Here is a 9,078-nt window from a genome sequence, read left to right as displayed (position 1 = left end):
AAGGTAAAAAAGGGGGGGGGGGGGATTGCAATAAAAATCTCTGTTTAGTGCTGGCTAAGCTGGGCCATTCCTGTGTTGCCAGAGCACGGAAGCCGTGAAGACATGTGGTGAGCCCTGTTTGGTGTAAGGGATGCATCCAGGCCATTTCTGGTACACGCAATAGCAGCGGTTTTATGACTGCCACAATCTCATGTACTATGAAAAGAAGATTAACATCGTGAAGGGAAAAAAACCAAGTTTTTAATATGTCTGTGTGACATATTTTTTTTACATTTTTTTCCCCTCGGTGCAAACTCTACTAAAGGCAGAGCCTCTCTCAGCCAATCCCCATCTGTGCAAGCAAGGTCCAGTGCCTATTCTTTCCCCCCAGTTTGCAGCTCGCCAGGGGAGCACACATCCCCTTTGCAAATGTCAAGGTTCAGATGTGTTTGCTGCTCTGCCCTGAGCCCCCAGGGTTGGACTAAGTGATCTTTAAAGGTCCCTTCTGGCCCCAAACCCCATTCTCTCGTTCTGCATCTTGCACATCAGTTAGCTGGATTTGCCTAACCTGACTGAGCTCTGATCGATTACTGATTTACAGCTGGTCAAACTAGTTTATACTAACCACATTGTATCACAAAATAGCTGAGCCAGTAAAAAAACAGAAGAGTTATGAGGTATTGTGTCTTAGACCCAAACATACATGCACATTGTAAAATCTCAGGTTCTCCCGACTTTAATATCCCATGTTATACTTAGCGAACTGTGTAGGATCTGCCTTGTTTTCCTACTTCTACCTGGCTCTGGAAGTAACTGCGGGAAACTCAGCTGTGATTGGAATAATGGTTATTGGTAAAATACAGATCTTTTGACCTATTAGGTGAAGAAATGCTACTTTCAGTGCTCACGACTGAGACTGGATTTAGAGACATGATTAGTGTTGAAAGTTTCACTTTTACAGTATCACTCCTTATGTTTACGTTCAGTCTGAGCTAACTTTGCATGTAGTTTCCTCTCAAGAGGTGGTGGTAGAAATTTACACATCAAGTCACCACCACTCCTCTTGAAATTTGGCATGATGCATTCGGGTTGCAGAGTGTCTCAGGTTCTCTAAGTTGCATGGCCACAGCCCTTCTTAAGGATTCATTAGCAGCTGTGGATGCTCTGTCAAGTGGTGCTCATCATCTCAGTGAGTTAGGTACTCACCTCTTCCCTCAGTATTAACTGAGGGAAGGGCCATAGTTTGACCCTTAAATCACAAAACCAGTCAATACCCTGGCCTTGACTGATGGTAATGTAAGTAGTTTCATGCCTTCTGTACTGTGCAATGTGCTAATCTACTCCATGAGTACAGCCAGTCACAAAGCAATGGCAGCAGGGCAGTCTAGACTTCTCATTTCCACATTTACTAAAAAATTGTCTCTTAGTAAATCCTTGGTTTTATTTTCTTGGTAAAGTTTGCTCATTTACTAAATGGGTTTATGATCACTTGTAGCAGGTACTACATCATAGTTTTCATAGGCTTTATGAAAACCAGATTCAGAAGTCACACTTCCTAACCGTACATTTTTTGTGTCTGTAATGGGGAATAGGTGAATAACATGTTAAATGAACAGAATTATAGGTGACTTCAGAAAGGAGAAGCAACACTAAAATAATGCTGTGGCTCTCCTAAAGAGAACATGAGCTGGCTTTAAGCATGTACATCCAAAAAGCCATCCGAAAGAAAAGTTTTATTTTCTCATGCACGTGGAAGTATCCAAAATTTATAGACATTTCATTTTCACCTTCTGCAAATTCTCTAGCAGCTAGTATTTTTCTTTGCTTACTCTGAACTGCCTTGACATTAGCAATGAGGTGATTTGCCCATGATGAAATTCAGGAACAAGGTGGAATGAAGTGCAAGTCCCCAGACAACGTCCAGTGAGTGCATTCAAAGAAGACCTTGTGTGAGTACTCAAATAGAGCTCCCTGAAACTGCCATTCGAGTGACTTCATTTTTTTAAGTGAAACTGGTACATAACTTCTGTAGTGGAGAAATTCGCGTGGCTCAGGACGGGCCTGTCTTCAGTGTGTTCCATTCCCTTGCTGGAGTTCAAGCCTGTGTCTCATAGGCGAATGCACCAAGCACTATCAGGCACTAGGTTTTAGCACTGGCTGGGTGGGAAAACTGCCCACCTTAGTCCTGAATCCCTTACACAAATGTATACAGCTTGATGGAACAAGAAGAGAACTCAAGGACTGATAACTGCAGTTCAATAACTGCTGTGGATGAGTTCTGCTTTCCAGCCTCTGCTTCCAGGACTATTCTTGTTTGAATCCAGTAACACAGAAAAAAAAAAAGGAAGTATCTAAATGTGGGCAAGTATTCTAGCAATGATATAGGACTATTTTGGTCTGTAGCTTTCTGACAGCATGATTTTTTCTCCCCATTTTGTTAATATCTGCCTAGAGAAGAAAACAGTGAATAAAGTACTTGTGAGCTTCTTTTCAGCTCTTCAGAGGGTGCGACTCTGCAGCTTTTTCATGTGAACCCTTAGGCATGAAATTATATATTCTTAATTATGAGACAGTGTGTCACAGCTTTTGTGTAAGAGCACCGCCACCTACACAGCTCGAAGATTGTTTCACATTATTCTTTCACTTGACAGCTGCAATTTGGAAACAGGGTCCAGCTTTTCCATACATGTACTGTTGATTTTACAAACACTGGAAGAGCACTGCTGAAGGAGCCCTACTGCATATCCTGACAGATGTCTTCTTTCCTTGCACAACGCCTTGTGAGGCATCTAGCTTTTGGCAAAGCGCTCAGTGCAGCCTGCAACCTCGCAGCAGCAGACAGCTCTGCTTCTGCTCACACCCTTGGCAGCTTCTTTTCCAAGAGGCCCCCACCGCAGCCCACTGTGCTGCCTATCCCTTCTCTCCCCTGCAGTCTGTCATCACAAGGCAGTCCCTAACACAGGCCAGCAATGATCAGTCCCGCCTTTTGCACAGCCCTCAGCCTGCTGAGTGAGAAATTATCTTACTAAACAGTAGAAGGGCGACCACTGATGGGGAAGGCTTTCTCAATCCAGAATTTCATAATAAGGGAAAGTCCACCAAATCATGTTATCAGATTATATTAATGCAATCAACCTGTGTTATCTATATGGGGTTTAGCTGCATTTTGTTCGATAGAGTCAGCTGCCTGTTGGTCTAAAATAAACACAGTGCTCAGCCCACAGCCTGCCATGAGACACCAAGTGCCCCTTTGTTTCACAGGGGAAACACTGTGAAAAAGCCGACTGCTATTTGTGAAGCAGAACAGCCGCCACGAAGCAAAGAAATGCTTTGGCAGCATGGTGCCCATTTCCTTGTTCATGAATGATGATGAATACGAAGGATCCTGGAAGACATACCCAGGGGCATTTGGTGTATCTCCCGTGCCCCCAGACAGGAACTACTCTACTGTACTGCCTTTTTTGCTTGTTGTTTTGTGCAAGCCATCCACAGGTGCAGACTGGCAGTGGCTGTGGAGCTCAACAAAGCCTTATCAGCCCGACATTCATTTCAAGCCAAAACAGTCAATGCTTCAAGCTTCTCACATAGTTCTGCTGAAATATGTGGGCTAGAACTAGGGGTTAGAAAACCAGATCCACAGCAGTAATACAGCAGCGAGTATTCAGAGTTGAGCAACTCAGCTGAAAGTGCTCCCATAGCAGTGTCTAACTCTCTGTGGTGTCACGTGTAAATTCCACATCCAGCCTTGTAGAGGGACATGGAGCACCAGCCTGGACGAAGGAGCTGCTCTGTCTCAGTGCTTTTCCCTCCACATGACCAGCAGAGCTGACCACACTGAGCTGTGCTGGTGGTGCCTTCACTTCACCTCCTCTTGACCTTTTTCTGCATGAGGCCAATGGAAAAAGCCCTAAAATTCTTACTATACAGGAGCACCCTGGTGCCAGGATCTGTTCCCAAAGCTGTATAACTGGGATTCCTTCTGCCCTCTGAACCAGGTCCCATAGCACCTGGTTAGTCTTCCCACCTCCTGACCCATACTCCAGGAGAAGCTCAAAACTGGGGAAGCGCTGCTGAAGGCCACCGTGTTCTCCCTCCACTCCCTGGCTCTTGCTAACACAGAAAGAAAAACATGCTGAGATCCCTTAGATAAAGTGCCAGTGCTGAGACAACCCCCGATAAGTGTAGCCCTCAGGCAGAGAAGCTGCTGGGGCACAGGCTGGATGATTGCACCTCTGCAGGAAGGCCTGGGTTAAAGAAGAAATAACATGTTGCTGTTATGGGCCCAGCTTTCTTCATCTGCTGCAGGGTTATTAGGGCTCTCCACGAGACAGAGGTTATCAGATGCACGTAAGTACCTCAGGGAGAGGTGCCTCTCTGAACATTGTGAATCAGACTCTTACTTTCCGATTTGTTTCTGTTTCCCTCTTGCTGTTGTTGTATGCTTTCTGCAGATGCTTGCCACATCTTTGAGACTGTGCACCAGGGAAGATAATGAGAAGCAGCAGCACCAACAGGGTGCCTCCCTCCTCTCTGGGACGGAAAAAGATGAATTTGCTTCTGTCACTACTTGTTTCAGAGAGCGAAAACTGGAAGAGACTGGATTGTGTCTCCCACTTTGCTGCGGGATGTAAAAAGCCATTCTGCTGGTACTCTGTTGCCCTTGATTTCCCAGGCATGCTCCTTCTTCAGAAATAAACTGAGAAGAAAGAGTACGCAGTGGTAAATTTTGGTCGAAGACAGGGCAAGACACCACCCTCCATCAATGAAGCAGCTGTCAGTCAGTTCTTCCCAGGAGAAAGTGACTTTCTTAGCTTTAGCTTTCCTCAGGGCAGCACGAATACTGGAAACAGAAGCTGAAGGGGAGCAATGTTTCTGCCTGCAGGGCTGACTTCCACATTTCATGGATGTGACAATCCCAGGATGTAGGATGTAGCCAAATTCTTTGCTCGAGTGAACAAGCTTGCTTAACAGCAGGATGGAATTTGGTAGTTCCCCAAAAATGCAAAAGGAGATAAATGGCAAAGCAGTTACCTTAGAAGTGCTGGGACATGCTCCATCCCTGGCAGTGTTCAAGGCCAGGCTGGACAGTCCAATTCACTGGCCTCTCTGTTGTTTTCATACAGTGCACTTCATGTTTTACACAATATCCAAATGATGACTAAAGTTTTTATACAGTGTACTTCAGCGAAGCAGTGTCTGAAAGTTAACCAATACTTCTAAACCATGTAGCAGCTCTTGCAAGAAAAACAGGATGTTGTGGCTATGTGACTGTATTTAGGGAGTGAACAGCCTTTAGAAAATAAATTGAGAGCATGAAAGTGAGCGTGGATCTAGCTGGAGCACACAGGGGAAGAGCAAGAGTATGAGTAACAGGGTGATTTGCCCAGAGGGGGTTGTTCAGTTCGAAGTGTGGGGTGCACTTTACTATGAAGTGCTAAGCATGGTCTGAAACCTGCTCCTGGGAGCAAGTCAGTGCTTGGGGTGCTGAGTTTCCTGAGAAAAGCCCTGTGTTTCCAACTGTCTCCACACTGTGTACAATGTGGAAATTTCAAGCAGGTGGATCCCATGTGGTTTCTTATCTGTTTTGTTTTGCCTGTTTTTTTCTGACTGTTGATTGGCTTTCTGTATTTTAGAGAGAGCACAAGAAATGTACTAATGATGTGTCACACAGGAAAATAAAAACTAGCCATGAGACAAGAAGAGCAAGTGACAGTGCTGGAGCTCCCTTACACTGTGAAAGAGCTCAGCATGTTCACTCTTCTGCCAGAAAACATCTGCGATGAGTCTACTGAACAGGTAACACTTTACATTATAGCATGAAATACTGAGCCAAGTGTTTTTCTGTGCCAAACCCCACTTCAGGTGAGGCCTTGAATCATTAAATTTGTCTTTACTGATTTTCAGTGGTAATCTAACACTTGTTGTCTAGGTGTATTTGTGCAGTTTGCTTCTGCATAGCAAAGCTCATTTTCTGTCTGTGCAAGAGTGGGTGAAGTACTGCAATACATGTAGGTCTTAGTGAATGCTAGTAACTCCAGAGTTTGGAAGCTTACAGTCCTGATGGTTGAGATTCGCAAGTGGGACAGAGGAAATGGAGCTGTATCACAAAATTAAATTGGGTCTAATTCTAGTTTCTTCTGCCTATGCAATTTTCTGCACTTATACAGTATCCATTTATAAGCTATTAAATATTGGTGATCTGATCCTGGGGGAGTTATGAATAGATTTACACCCATGCCTCAGAACAGAATTCAGCCCCAAGTCTCCAGCTGAGTTGGTCAGACACCTGAGCATATCAGAAAGAAAAAAGGGCCATCATGAAGTCTCCATTTAGAAATGAACTCACACTGTTGTGTCTCTCCATGTAGCACATAGGCAGACAAAAGGAGAATATATTTATGACTCGATCCTGTAGCTGGTTTCCAAATACAGGGGAAAAAATACATAGTAAACTGCAGCTCTGCAAATGAAGACATGTAGTTGCAGGCTTTCCCCACTCTTAAATGAGAAAGCTTGCTAACAGGATCAGAGCTTTGAAATCACCCCACAAGCATTTGATATTGTTCCAGCTCCTTGTTTACCTCCTGTGGCTTAGTGGTAAAGCTTACTTTGTACGAGACAGAGGTTTAGGAAAACAGTCAAATGGTACTTTCCACCAGCAGTAGCCGTGGTTGTGTCTGCTGCTATACCACATGGACACTCTTCCATTGGCCCACAAATAGATAGTTGCACGGGAAGCATTGCATCATGATTTCCCAAACATCCTCAATGTCCTTTCATCAGCATTATGTTGTTAGATACCTGCCTTCATCTGGAACAGTGTGAGATGCTTCTGTGAGCGGATAGATTTCACATGGGTGTCCACAGTCAAATACCAAAGCTATTGGACATCATGTTTTGCCAAAGCATTCTTGTTCACATCCAACGAGCATGCAAGACCAAAATAGCAGGGACTACTTTGCATATTCTGCATGAAATAATGGTTCATGGAACTATATTGCTTTAAAGTCCATTTTTTCCTAATATTTTATTCTGTGCAGTAAAAGTTTCTTGTTTTATGAAGGGTGTTGGTAAGTAATACTGGTCACAGGCTCTACATTAGATAAATTATACATAAATGTTTACAACCAGCTGTATTGTTACAACAAGTATCTGGTATTCATGAGGTGATGTATATCTAGCTTACAGGCAGGCCAGAAATGAAAAGGCTGTCAAACTGTCATATTTTATCCAAGATAATGTGAGAGCAACAGCTTTATCAATGGCAAAAGTCAGTGCAACTGAGAGAAAGCAGAAATGGGGAGAGATGTAGAGAACATTATTTTCAGGACAGTTCAGCAGTCCTTGGCTGCCCCAGGCATGTAGATAGGGAATTTAAATTGCAGAATGATGAAACAATATATTACACAAATTCTGTGTCAGGGTGGGGAAAACATACCATTTGCATTATTCCAGGGCCTGAAGAAGAGCCTTTTTCCATGGGAACAAATTCTCTTTTCACACCTCCTCTGGAGATGAACCAGTTTAGATTGGCTGAGAATCTGACTCTGTGTTTTCAAATTATACACCTGCCAGTTCCTCACAGGGCTTGGCTGCTTGGGAAGGGTATTTACCAATTTTACTTTGTTTTCAGAAGTCGGTCATTAACAATAAGTGACCAATATTGACTATCACACCCTAGTTCTGGACCACAATACATCTGATTTCACTAGCTGTAAGGACTGGCAAAGACATCCCCACACTTTTATGCTAATAATATATCAGACTACGAAGCAACTGCATAATATGACTAGCTATGGAAATCAGACCACAGGGATTGTCACAGGAAGAACAATTACTTTTAACATCCAGTCTGCTAGCCAAAAGCAATACCTTTCTCCTCAGAATTGTGAAAATTACTACAGGGCTGAGCAGCCCCAAAGGGTGTTTCAGGTTTCCAAGTCCATAATTTGTTGAAGTAGCTCAGTAACTAACAATACCCACAGTGTTTTGAGTAGTGTGATTAGTGCAGCAATAAGCCCTTGGTCATGAATACATCTACAATAATTATGTTTTACTACCCGAGAGACACTCACAAACACTACATCTTGTGCAAAGAATAAATTGACTAATGAGTATTTGCATGACTTCGCCAGTTAACATACATCAAAGTTTGAAAATGTCTAGATGTAACTGTTCTAATTTACAGTCAGGATGATTTAGGACAGAGATGAGTTAAAATTCCGGGGATAAGGAAGCAATGAAACATACAGAGATTTGGAAACTCCTTGTCTAGAAGCTTCTAAAAACAGGTTCAATAAACACCTATCAGTTGTAATGGAGACATCTTCGATCCTGCCTTGGGGCAGCAGATGCACTAGACAGTCTCAAGGCTTCTTCCATCCACACGTTTCTGTCATTTCCAAACAGAACTAATTAATGGCTACATGGAATTGCAAAAGAACAACAGAGATTTGCTCAACACATCTGTTCAAAGTTATTATGAGATCTGTTGGTGGGAATAGATTTTTTGTTCCTTTTTTATACACATTACTTTTGGAAGCTTCATTTGCCATATGGAAAACAGATTTTATCAGCTTATTCTACAATAAAACCATTGCGCAACTGTTGTATTTTCCATGGTTGGGTATCAGAGCCACAGAGGAAGTAGTCTACACACCATGTAGATTGTGGCTAGTGGCTGAATGCATATTTTGCAGTAAATCTCTACCATTTCTTCAGGTACAAAATGTTTCCAAATAGCCCTTTGTTCCTTACAACTCAGCTCCAAGAACACTATAAAAATGAACCCCAATCTGTGTTGCATGTGTTGCATTCACCAAAGCATTTGTGAATTTCTCACCAAATTTCATTTAAATTAGCTCTGTATAAATTCTCGTGGTAACCCCCAATTCTCTAAAGATACACCGTGTTCTATGATTTATTACCTACTTAATTATATATTATGTCTGTTAGAGATGAAACAATAAATGTCTGTGATGAGAGTTTATCATAGAATCATAGAATAGTTAAGGTTGGAAAGGACCTTAAGATCATCTAGTTCCAGCCCCCCTGCCGTGAGCAGGGACACCACACCCTAAACTATGCGGCCCAACGGTC

Source organism: Nestor notabilis, unplaced genomic scaffold (genome assembly GCF_000696875.1).
Source record: "Nestor notabilis isolate BGI_N333 unplaced genomic scaffold, ASM69687v1 scaffold2117, whole genome shotgun sequence".
NCBI lineage: Eukaryota > Metazoa > Chordata > Aves > Psittaciformes > Psittacidae > Nestor > Nestor notabilis.
The sequence above is the reverse complement of the archived record's forward strand: the minus strand, read 5'-3'. Positions refer to the sequence as shown.